We start from the raw sequence: 12,923 nt of genomic DNA, 5'->3' as shown, positions 1-12,923 counted from the left end.
TAAAAATACAAAAAAAAAAAAAAAAACTAGCCGGGCGAGGTGGCGGGCGCCTGTAGTCCCAGCTACTCGGGAGGCTGAGGCAGGAGAATGGCGTAAACCTGGGAGGCGGAGCTTGCAGTGAGCTGAGATCCGGCCACCGCACTCCAGCCCGGGCAACAGAGCAAGACTCCGTCTCAAAAAAAAAAAAAAAAAAAAAAAGTTTTTGCTGAAACCTCACAATTATTAACATTCAATATCTCCATTTATTGCATCTCTGGTAGTATTTAAATTAGTAATATCATTCTATTTATGAATTCTAGCTTTTCACATTGTTGTAGCCTTCAAAATGAAGATAATATAAGCCAATTCCTCACTATCTAAGAGACATATAATTGTGCAATCTTTCTTTCTGTTATGAGAATAGATATCAATATTATTTTGAAACTTTGTACTTGAACATTTTTACATAATTTTAAAATTTTGTTTCTTGAAGTGTCTACAAAGTCCTTAAATTTATATGATTTGTAATGAAAACATTCCACAAACAGTTGCTCTTCATTTAATTGTATATGGAATAATCGCTTCTCAAATTTTTCTGGAATGCATATTATGTATTAACAAATAAGTTTATTATAAATAGAAATAGTCAAAAAGACAGAAAAACTTATAAATATTTCTATGTAGCAGGGAAAAATGCTAAACTTTCTCAAGGTCTCTGACACAACATTATTTAATTCCCAAAGACAACTTTAAATTAACTGTGAGACAGAAAAAATAACTACATGTCATAAAGCAGTGTGTCTAACCAGTGGTCAACAGCATGAAGCAATATTTACAGTTGAAAAAAAATATGATCATCCAATGTGTTTTTTTGTCGCTATAGAACTAACAGTATTATTGCAGGAAATCGCAATGTATTTGATATAGTTATCTCCTGCCTCATGTAGTTCACTTCACTTTGTGTTCTGTGACTAAATTTCATCAACTCTATTCTATGAATAAATATGATGTTCATTCTGAGGTTAAATCTTTTTTTCTGGATCAATCAAAAGTCCAAACATCTGTGAAGTGAAATATCAGCTGATCCATTGCAAGAGATAATCAATCAAAGAATTAAAAAATTGAGTTTACAATAAACAAATTGGTTTTATATTTGGCCAAGCAAAATCCTTTATGTGACCTCAGCAAACCCTATGTATGCTTTGTACTGAAAACCTTAAAGCTGAGTTTTCAATAATAAAATACTTGCTAAATGAAAATAGTTTTACACCCAGATTTAATCCTCCAACAGGATAAGAAACTGGTCACCATGAATGTTTGAACATGGAAATAATCTTTGAACAACAACAACAAAATCAATAATTCCCAATCTACTTCTAGTTTCGGGAGAATGTAGGTGAGGAAGTAATTACTTCTAATCAGATAGCTTAGATTTATCCTGGTACTGCTGCTCACAAGCTGTGTGTCCTAAAACAAATTACTGTTTCTTAGTTTTCTCATGCCCCCAAATAAAAATATGCTCTTTAAAGTGTTATCTCATGCTTACCTCATAGTTGTGATGGAGCTATCAGAAGACAGAACATATGCAAGGTGGTTTTGAAAAAGGCTGGTACATGGAAAGTTCTCAATAAATTCTAGATGCTATTGTCTTTACCATAATTATAGTTACCAGCTTTTTCCAAATAATAAACTTTGGTAGTTGATGAGCAATTAACTAGTATTATATGAAGTCTACAATTAGAAGTTAATGGGTCCTCTCTGTTTACTCTGAAATAGTGGTGAAGTTAGAATCCCAGCACTTTGGGAGGCCGAGACGGGCAGATCACGAGGTCAAGAGATCGAGACCATCTTGGCTAACACGGTGAAACCCCGTCTCTACTAAAAAATACAAAAAACTAGCCGGGCGAGGTGGCGGGTGCCTGTAGTCCCAGCTACTCGGGAGGCTGAGGCAGGAGAATGGCGTAAACCCGGGAGGTGTAGCTTGCAGTGAGCCGAGATCCGGCCACTGCACTCCAGCCTGGGCGACAGAGCGAGACTCCGTCTCAAAAAAAAAAAAAAGAAAGAAATAGTAAGTCGCATTTGACTAACGGACCTATGAGGGCCCATTTAACTAATACTCACCCTCCTTCCCTCACAGGAGGCCTCAAGAGAATTGAAAGCACAGGGTAATGAGTGCCAAATAAAACCAAAGCGCACTCCAGTATAATTGGATTTGAGCATCAAACTCTAATTTTAGAAATAATGTGGAAATGGGTTAGACTATTGACTCAAGTTAGAGGATTTAAGGAACTTCTCCCCTTTCTAGGTCTTGACTTGAATCTTGAAAATTAATTTGGCTAACAATTTTGAAGAAGGTAGATGATAAAGTAAGATGGGATGTTTATAATGTTTTATTCCCATCAAGCAGGAGTTACTACAGATTGCTCATATTTAAAGACTCCGTTTGGGCAATGGTTGTAAATCATTGGAGCTCCTGAATTAGAAAGCCATGAACAAAGATATGGAGCTCCTCTTTGGTTGAGAGAGGGACTAATGAGATTATAGTGCAGTTTTTCTCCCTTATTTGCTTTAGTGGACTATGTAAGAATAAAAGAATTACAATATATATCCCCTTCTCTCCAAAGCTCATTATATAATTTAGAATCACTCAAATTACAATTGCTGTATAACAAAACACTTCAAAATTTAGTAGTTTAAAACAATTATTTTATTATCATGGATTTTGAGAATAAAGAATTTGGACAAGACCTAGCAGATATGGCTAGAAAGACCAAAAAGCCCACATTGACTTGACAGCCTGGAACTGGAATCAACTGGAGGTCTACTCACTCACATGTCTGGCAATTTATGCTGGCTGTTGTTGGGTTTCACATGGCCGGCTGAGATTTTTCACATGTGGCATCCGCATGAGGCCTCAACTTCCTCACAATATGGCTTTATGGTAAGCGGGAAAATTAGCATGTATATTTATAGCAGTAATATTTTTCTTATAGGAGAAATCACAGTCTGGTACAACATTGCCATGTTATTCAGGCAACTGGGAAGGTTTTCTAAAAGAGCGAAGATAGGTTTTCTCAAATTTCCCACACTTATGAGTATATAAAATACTGATGCCACTTTGACATATACTTTGGTAGTAGCACTGTGTACATCTCTTTTTCACTATTTTCATTGTCATTATATTAACTCATTCAGTGGCCATTTTTCCTGTTAAATCAAAGGCTAATGATATCCAGGATCAGGAATATTATTTACTGTAATATCTGAACTGTATAATATAGTGTTTGACATAGATGGTGGTAAATAAATGCTTGAATTTGAATGAAAGAGTAAACCACAAGTTACTAGAAACAAATGACTATTTTCTTGAAGCACACATACAGAATAGATGAATTTGTTATTTTTCTGAAATCCCAGAGGGGAAAAAATGAATTTAAAATACTGCCTTCAAATATTAGCTCGAACCAAAGAAACCTAAGCACTAACTATATATGGGCTGAATTAATGGCCTGTATGGTTTCTTGATGTTTAATGACTAAGCCATGCAACATTTGTTGCATTTTGATTTATTGTAGAGCTGTTACATCAGATCACAAATAAAAGTAATTACTTACTTATTTAGCTATTAATAAATGCCCCCAGGATCATTGTCATCATATATGGAATAAAAATGAAATTAGATATATTACCATACACAGTACATAAAAATAAATTCCTGATATAGTAAAGACCTAAATTTGTAAGATGAAATCAAGACCTCATTCTTAAAAAGAATTTCATAAAGAAGACCCAAGAACAATTACAAATAAACAGTTAGACTATTCTACACATTAAAAGAAGACCTTTTAAAACAAAGACACTATAAAATAAATAAAAACTGAACACAGCAGGTGAGAGATGTTATCTGTAATACAGGCAACTAATAAGGATTAGAATTAAGAAAATATAAAGAGTCCCTGTAAATCAATATAAACAAACAAAAATACAAAAACTAATAAAGAGATTTTAATAAAACTATCAAAGATGAATAATGCCCAAATGGCCAATAAATGTATAATAGCATGTAAGCATTAACAAACTAAATTGTGATATCATTTCACAACCAAGCGTTTGGCACACATTAAAAAGTCTCATAATATAAACTATTGAGAAATATTTGGAGAAATTGTATCTATTGTTTACTTCTATGGAAGTTTGATTCAACCTTTTAAAAAAAATTCTAATTACCTGGAAATATTTATACTCAACGAGACAAGTAATTCTACTTGTAGATATATATGGTAGCAAATTCTTCTACAAATTCACCAAGATAGGGAAGCAAATATTTTTTAAATATCAAAATACAAGAAACAAACCACAAATCCATCAACAATATAATGCAGAAATAAATTAGGGTTGTATTAGTCCATTCTAATGCTGCTAACAAAGACATACGTGAGACTGGGTAATTTATAACAGAAAGAGGTTTAATTGACCACAGCTCACCATGGCTGGGGAAGTCTCAGGAAACTTACAGTCATGGTGGAAGGGGAAGCAACCATGTCCTTCTTCACATAGTGGCAGGAGAGAATCATGAGGCATTTTCATGATTCTATTACCTCCCACCACATCCCTCCCATGACATGTGGAGATTATGGGAACTACAATTCAAGATGAGATTTGGGTGGGGACACAGCCAAACCATATAATTAGTCTAATAATGAGATACTGCAATATCATACAGTAGAAAAAAATGAATAAATTATGTGGAGGAACATAAGTGAATTTCCAGAATTTTATGTTGAATAGAAATAGACAACTTTCAGAAGTATATGATTATTTCATCAATATAAAATTCAAAAATATCCAAAAATAATCACTATCTTGTTTAAAAATACAAATAAAATTATTTTAAAAATATTATAGTGATAAACAGAAAAATTAGATAAATGATTAGTCTGAAAAGGAACAGCTATGGATGGGACTGGTAAGGGGTACCAAGTAAATGATGATGTTCATTTCCTAATTGACTGATGAGTACATAGTTGTTTGTTGCACTGTGATTCTTTTCCCTTTTATGTATTTTATAAGAATTATTTTTTATCTACTCAACATTAAATAGAAAGTTCCAAAACAAACAAAAGGCATAGCATATACATATTTTCTTTTAATTGGCCTCAAACTTGTGAAGTCTACAACATGATTTCCATTATTATCCTCTACCAGTGGAAAGAGGGTGTGTTGGTTTCCTGTGGCTACTGTAACAAATTACCACCAACTTGGTCACTTAAAACAGCAAAATTTATTCTCACAACTCTGGAGGCCAAAAGTCCAAAGTTAAGGTATTGGCAAGATACCATTTCCTCTACAGCCTCGGGGGACACTGTGTCTTGCCTTGTTTAGCTTCTGGTGACTGTTGCAATTCCTTGGAAGTTTGTGGCCACATTATGCCAATGTCTATCTTCACATCATCTTGTGTATCTGTCACTTTGTCTCTTTAAGGATACACAATGATCTTAAACACAGTCATATTTTGCCGTATAGAGTAATATTCACTTTTATACCATGTAAAGTCATATTTACAGGTTCTAGAGATTGGTACATAAACATACGTTTAGGACCACTGTTCTGTACATTACAGTGTGGGATACATTTTATTGTCTGTTCATCTCTTTAAGTTTCATGACTTGATCCAAATGACTTGATAGATTATTTCAGAGTTAATGAAACTAAGTCGAGAATAACATCCTTAAAAATAGAACTTACTATTTTTTTCTTATACAAAAATGTTGTCTTGGAGCAAAAGGGTTACTATACAGTATAATAGAACCTGATATCCAAATAGGACTTTTTGACAAAGAATAATTACTTTGTTGAACGATGTGCAGATAACATACTAATTGTAGGAAATAGCACTGACTAGAAACATTTTAGTCTGCTAAATTAATCATTCATTACTACATTTAACAGGAGCAGAGATGGGAGGTTTAAACATCATATTCCCTTGTTGCTCCCATGTGATAGTCTATATTAGTTCCCAATAAAAATATTTCGCACATTTTCCCTTGAGAAAAGCTTTATTACATAACTGTGCCATAAAGTTACGGTTACCAGAAATAGAGACATGTCAGAACCGTTTTGGGCTGTGCTCGCTAAGTACAAAGGAAGGTAAAATTCAATTTCGGCCAAGTTTCTAAGAGAACATTACTGAGAAAGAAGTGTGAAAAGAAAAAGAATGATAAAACATATTTTGACAGTTCTCCATGAAAAACCATAGTAGAGCAGTAAATGTCGCCTCTTGATAAAGTGTCAGTATTTTACAAAATTCTATTAAGATAAAATGCCCGTATCACACAGAAAACAAGACAGTGAAAGGATTTTTTTTTTTCTTAAACAGAAAAAATCAGCATTAAATCATTGGAAAGTGTTGCACATCACATTTATTTTTCCTCACATCTCTTGTATATCAGGGATTTGTACATTCCATTCAGAATTCAAAGTAAATACAGACTGTCTGCATTTTATTATATAATGCCTTGTCATGTTGACAAGTTAATAGGCTTGGTCCTGAGAATATTACAAGGAAGGAGTTTCATCTTTTTCAGGGTGACAGCATTCTTTATTATCTGGTCTATCCCAAGCCAAGGACAATGAATCATAAGTGTGGGTATGCTAAAGCAAATTCTGCCATATACAGTGTGCTCTGTACCCTTTGGAACCAAATTGGCAGTACTGAGAATGTCAATAACCACTACTGGCAACTTTTTGCATCTTTTCTACATTACCTTAGACAATTGGGATTTAGAAGAACAAGACAATCATGTTTTTAAGGGCCTTATAGTGGACATCACCATATCTGAAAGACTTCTAGTACACTTTCCAGACCTTCAAATGCCTCTGGCTGATGACTCTTTCTCCTGGGATTTTAGAAACTGGTATTCTTTGCCTGTTCTTCCTATACAAAAAGCATGAAATACTGAGAAAACATTCTCCAGGGGCATCCCTCAAACTACAACTCTTGAGAATTGGTGCATTATTCAGCAATTTTCTTGGGCCTTGGGACATTTGGACATTTTCCCAGATTTTCCCCATAAGAGTAAGCTTCAATCATCTACTGGATAGCATATGGCCTTCCTCTCCTTATATTACCTTCTCAGCTCCTGTCAGGGATCCTCATACTTTCCAATTAACTGCTTACGCTCAAAACCTTATCTCAGGGTCTGTTTTTATGACAATGCAAACTAAGACAGGCTTTACTTTCTAGGTGAAGACACAAGAAAAATATTTAGAACATAAGAAAAAGTGAAATAGAAAGTAGAACAGAGGTGGTTAATACACAGAGCCAACATCATTTCCAGATCAGGTTTCACCACATTCTATATTTGATGGTTTGTGATGTAGTTTGAATATAGGTTCCTGCCAAATCTCATGTTGAATTGTAATCCCAAAGTTGGAGATGGGACCTGGTGGGAAGTGTTTCAGTCATGGGGACAGATCCCTCATGGCTTGGTGCTGTCCTAGAGACAGTGCATTCTCACAAGATCTGGTTGTTTAAGCATGTGTTTGCTAACCCCCAACTCTCTCTCTCTCTCTCTCGTTCCTGCTCCCACTTTGCCTTCTGACATGATTGGAAGCTTTCTAAGGCCTCCCCAGAGGCTGATGCTGGTACTATGCTTCCTGTATAGCCTGAAGAACTGTGAGCCAATTAAACCTCTTTTCTTGTAAATTATCATATCAGGTATTTCTTTACACCAATGTAAGAATAGCCTAACACAGCTTGTAAACTAAATTTTTGTGGTACAAAATTTCATCACATGACACCCTGTTGTTCACTATGAGACATTCACACTAGTATGATTTCAATTCCTGTAATATTTCAAGTGCTTTCCAGACTCAGAGCCAGTAAACACAATGAATTTTCTCCCATTTTTACAAGCTTGATTATTTTCATGAGAATTAACTTAAATGTTATGATAGACAAAGTAATGGTCTCCCAAATGTTCACATCTCAACCTTGAGAAGCTGTAAATATGTTACTTTATATGGCAAAGGGGACTTAGGAGATGTAATTAAGTTAAAGATTTTGATATAGGGGATTATCCTGGAGTATTATATGAGCCTGATGTAGCCACAAGAATGTTTATAGATGAAAAGGGAGATAGAGATGAATTTGATTATAAGAGGTCAGAATGATTCAATGTGAAAACTCAACCTATATTCAATGTTGTTGAAAGTGGAAGAAGGCAGCCATGAACCAAGGAATGTGGGCAGTCTCTAGGAGCTAGAAAATATGAGGAAATGGATTCTTACCTAAGGCAACCAGATAAACAGCCCTGGTGACACTTTGATGCTCACTGAGATGTTTTTTGGACTTCTGAACTACACAAATGTGAGAAAATATGTATAGTTTTAAGCCACTAAATTTGTGGTTGTTACAGAAGAAACAAGGCACTAATATAAATGCCAGTCCTTCAAAGAACCATTCTCTGATGACCCTATCTGGTAAAAGGTCAGCTCTGCCTTACCACCACCATTCCCAGCACCTGCATTATTCTGCCACATAGGTCTACTGTCTGTTTCCTATGTTACACAGATTGCAGTGTGTAATTTCTTACTATTGTAAGCTCCAAAGTGAGCAGGAATCTCACTGGTCTTCATAATGTTTACATTTCTAGCCCCTAGAGAAATGCCAGGCACAGATGGGCGTTGAATGGATATATATTTAAATGACTAATGACTAACTGCAATAAATAGAACATTTAATTTTTTTATCAAGTCTAGAACTGTGTTAATGGATTTTGTTAGCATTAAAATAATTTGGGTTTCTCCATCCCCCAAATTTGACAACAACTCTGTTCAAGTGTTAAATTTAGAATAGTCCATGAAACAAATATAAAAATGTTTGATAAGGACTGTGATCTTAATGAGCTAAAAAATGATTCAAAACAGAAAAGCAGATTTGTGTCATAAAGATAATTCTAAAATCTTTACTCTGTTACATAAAACTAAGAACCATTTAACAGTAATATACTAAATGAAATAGACTTTGGTATTTTTATGCTAAAATCAATCTACTAAGAGAGTTTCCTGAGATCTCTTGCTCAGGTTTCTACCAGAAAATTTTATAGACATAGAATGTTTTAAATAGTTCTAACTTTATGGAAGGATATTATATAGTATTTGTGTATATCAGTGTTGTCTTTAGTTTTCTATGATTATCAATGTTTCTTTGCTTTGCTTTTTAATTTTTGCTAGCCTAATTTTATTAAGAATTATTTCCTCAAATGTTAATCATTGAGAGTTATTTACTCTGGAATTTTTATGAGGCACATAAGAATCAGGTGTTGCCTATGTTGTATTTCTTTCTTCGATATAAATTGGTATTTAACTTGCAGCATACCATCAAGATTAATAAAAATATAGTTTTGTGTTCATAAGAAAGGTTTAAGAAAATTTTTATTCCTCCAGGTTTGTTCTTTTCTAGTTATTTGTTACCACCAAACTTTGTTTTTACCAGAAATAAAAAATGAGTATAGTAAATTACTTATGAAGATATCGCCTTTGTTTCAACTAAATGACTTCTGGGGGCGATGAAAAGGAAACATAATAAAAACCATTCCCTAAAGAAAACAAAACACAAACTGAATTCATTCTCTGTAGCAACCAGTGCAATATCTGTAAGCATTAATTAGAAAGCCATAACATTTTTTTGAATCACTATTAAGCACAATGTCCAGCAAATACTAGATAAATAATACACATTGAAATGGTTTTTGCGTTACTAGAATGAGTAATGTGGATGTGAATTCTCATTACACAATTGCTGTAATTACTAGAAATCTGGAGTATTCTAGCTATCTTTTAATACATTTTTAGAACAATTGTAAAGTGTAACTATTTTTGTTCATTTAGGAGATGTGCATGTGTGTGTATAAGAAATAATTAAGCAGAAAGACACCCTGTAAAGTAACTCTTATATACTGTCAGTGGGAACATAAATTAGCACAGCCATTATGAAAAACTGTAAAGAGGTTCCTCAAAAATTTAAAAATAGGTCAACCAAATGATACAGCAATACCTGTTTGGACGAACGGAGGCAAGATGGTGCAATTCCGGGTTCTTCATCCCCCCCCTCCCAACTCTTCCCGCGCGCGAAAATGCAGCCAGCGCCCAGGAAGGTGCAGATCAACTGGGCATGCGCCAGGTGACGTCAATCCGAAGAGACCAAGATTTACCTGGTCGCACCTGCCGAAGGCCCCCGACACGCCCGTGCCCCGCCTATTGCCCTCCCACTCCTAGAAAAGCCGCTCTCAGCCAGCATCCCAGGCAGCCTTCTCACAGTCCCACTCCTGTCGGGATGTCGGGATGTTGGGAACTCCCTCTGAGAGCCCCACAGGGGGACTCTGCCGGCCTCCTTCACCGGAGGCTGACAGACTTCTTCCCCACACCTTAGGTTACCAAAAATAAACTTGCAGTTTTGCTCCTACACTTGCCTACCCGCTGGTTCTTTGATGCCCGCAGGGCTGGTCTTAGAAAAAACAAATCAATACCATTAATAGGTATATATGCAAAGGGAATAAAATCAATACCATGTTGAAGAGACATCTGCACGCCTATATTTTTGACAATGTTATTTACGATAGCTAAGATAAGAATCAACCTAAATGCCCATCTACATTTAGATTGGATGGATGAAAAGAAAATTTGTGTGGGGTATGTGTATATATACATATATACAGGAATACTATTCAGCCATAAAACAGAATAAAATATTGTCACTTGCAGCAACAGGGATGAACCTGGAGGACATTACATTAAGTGAAATAAACCAGGCACAGAAAGACAAACACCACGTTATGTCATTCATATGAGGAACCTATAAAAGCTGATTTCATAGAAGTAAAGAAAATTGTGGTTACCAGAGGTTGAGGAGAGGTGGAGAGAGGGGGTACTGGGAGAGGTTGGTCAAAATTGCAATAAGACAGAAAGAATAACTTCTCATATTGTATTACACAGTAGGGTGACTACAGCAAATATCAATGTAGTATATATTTCAAAATAGCTAAAAGATCTTGAATGTTGTCACCACAAAAAAGTGATAAATGTTTAAATTACAGTTGTTAAAATTACCCTGTTTTGATCATTATACGTTGTATACATGCATTGAAACATCGTACTGTACCCCATAAATAAGTGTAATTACTAAAACTAAATAAAATAAAGTGAATTAGGGGAGAAGGCAACATTTTACAGGTGTTTTAGCTACTTTTTCTGCTCCAAATGAGCATGTAATAATTTCAGTATAGACTTTGAACAAATTATCACCAATTTCTCAACTAGAATCATGCAGTTTTCTGCATCTGATAGTCTCTGCCCTTACTTAACTCTTATCTTCTCTGTCCTAAATGGGAATTCAGCTACTTGAGGGCTATCCCTTTGTACACTAAAACAAAACGAAGACCAGTCAGGTATATCATCTGGGGCTCACACTCCACTAATAGTCTGCTTTTAGCCTACACTCATCTGTTTTGCCAAGTTTTATATAATCTGTTGCCATTGTCCAAAAAAATATACAATATGTTGAAGCGTACTCTTTAATTCTCATTCCAACAAAATAGGGAAAAGGCACATGTTCCATGAAAGGACAATATATGTGTGTACCCAGAAAATCTGAGACAGGTCTCAGTTAATTTAGAAAGTTTATTTTGCCAAGGTTGAGGCCAAGCCCAGGACACAGCCTCAGGAAGTGCTGGCGACATGTGCCCAAGGTGGCTGGGGTACACCTTGCTTTTATACATTTTAGGGAGATATGAGACATCAATCAATATATGTAAGAAGTACATTATATCTGGCCAGAAAAGTGGAGACAATTGAAAACAACCACCCCCACTGCTCTGGGGTTCCAAGTCACAGGTAGGTGAGAGACAGAAAGTTGCATTCTTTTGAGTTTCTGGTAAGTCTTTCCAAAGGAGGGGATCAGAATATGCATCTACCTCTGTGAGTAGAGAGATGACTTTGAATAGAATGGGAGGCTGATTTGCCCTAAGCAATTCCCAGCTTAAAGGGGCCCAAGATATTTTCTTTTCACATTTCCCCCCTTTTCTTTTTAAAAATATTTTGGAGAAAGCATTTTATGAGAAACTGAGTCTCTGGTCTCAGGTTTCATCTGATCTCTCACGGCTAGAAGAGTTTATTCCTAGATGTGTAGGTCCCAAAAGCTCATTGGTAGTAGATTGTGAAATCTCATGTCCTAAGAAGAGGAAACAGAGGGGAGGAAGAGAGAGAAACAACAATAAACAAAACAACAATCCAATCCAGGAAACGTTGATACAGGCCACATTACTCTGGAGTCCATACATTAGTAAGCAGGTATGTTTATGTATATAAATAAGTTACTGTAATTTTCTTCTGAAATTTAAGTTGTCTGGCTCTAGTTCACAGAATTCTAAGAAAGCACAGCTTAGTTTTCCATGACTAGTGACTCCAAATTAGGAAGAATGGGGGAAAAAAAACACGAAAAAAATTGAAAACATTATTTTGAAGACTTGTAGCAAAGAAAACTTAGAATTTGGTTCAAACTGTAGAAAATAATAAAAATTGAAAAAAATTAGGCAAGATTATAATCTAACAACTGGTGTACTACAGTTTGAAAATATATTTTTTTCTCTCCAGTTTGCCATTTTTACTAAAGACAAATCATGATAGGACTTCTTTGCTTTATTATACTTGGCCTAATTATTTGTATACAGTGCAGCAAGAATAATTATTTTTTACATAGGCTTTTCAATTGGCCTTTATGGAACTTTGTTCCATAGGAGGAATCTCAGATAAGACTTTCTTACAGCCAAGCCCATCCAAGGATTTGTGCCATCAAATACCAATGAGTGGGGTAAATTTCCTCTCCTCTTGAGGTTCCAAGTTAAATCTGGGGCTTCTGTAGCTATCAGAAACTGATATTCTTTACT

This window comes from Piliocolobus tephrosceles, chromosome 3 (genome assembly GCF_002776525.5).
Source record: "Piliocolobus tephrosceles isolate RC106 chromosome 3, ASM277652v3, whole genome shotgun sequence".
NCBI lineage: Eukaryota > Metazoa > Chordata > Mammalia > Primates > Cercopithecidae > Piliocolobus > Piliocolobus tephrosceles.
The sequence above is the reverse complement of the archived record's forward strand: the minus strand, read 5'-3'. Positions refer to the sequence as shown.